Below are 464 nucleotides of genomic sequence, written 5' to 3' on the forward strand. Positions count from 1 at the left end.
TCTTGCTAAAAAGGGAAAACCCTTTGCATGCATGACCCTTTATGTCCGCCGGTTTTTCATCATCCAAAAGAAAAACCCAAATCCCATCCTTTAAAACCATGTTTTGCTAAAAAAGGGACAAAAGCCCCAAAACTGGCATTTTACCGAATTTTAACTTTTTGAAGTCTGTGAAGGCTGTGGAACCATTTGGTGAAGACTACCAAATACTTCTTTTTTCATGTCGAAGATCCGGGTAACCTCTTGGCTGTCAGCAGTGCAAATGATCATTCAAGCTATCCATTTTATTAGATTTAATGTACTAATTTGACCATATTTAGTTCTTTACCTACAGTAGTTGCAAGATAAAAGTAAACCACAAGGTTTGCATTTGCTTCTGATAGTATCAAAGTTTAACTGATTCCTGAGGAGTAGATGCCTAATGATATAAAACATCATTACTTTACATCATTCATATTAGACTAACT

This window comes from Penaeus monodon, chromosome 31 (assembly GCF_015228065.2).
Source record: "Penaeus monodon isolate SGIC_2016 chromosome 31, NSTDA_Pmon_1, whole genome shotgun sequence".
In the NCBI taxonomy this organism is placed as follows: Eukaryota; Metazoa; Arthropoda; class Malacostraca; order Decapoda; family Penaeidae; genus Penaeus; species Penaeus monodon.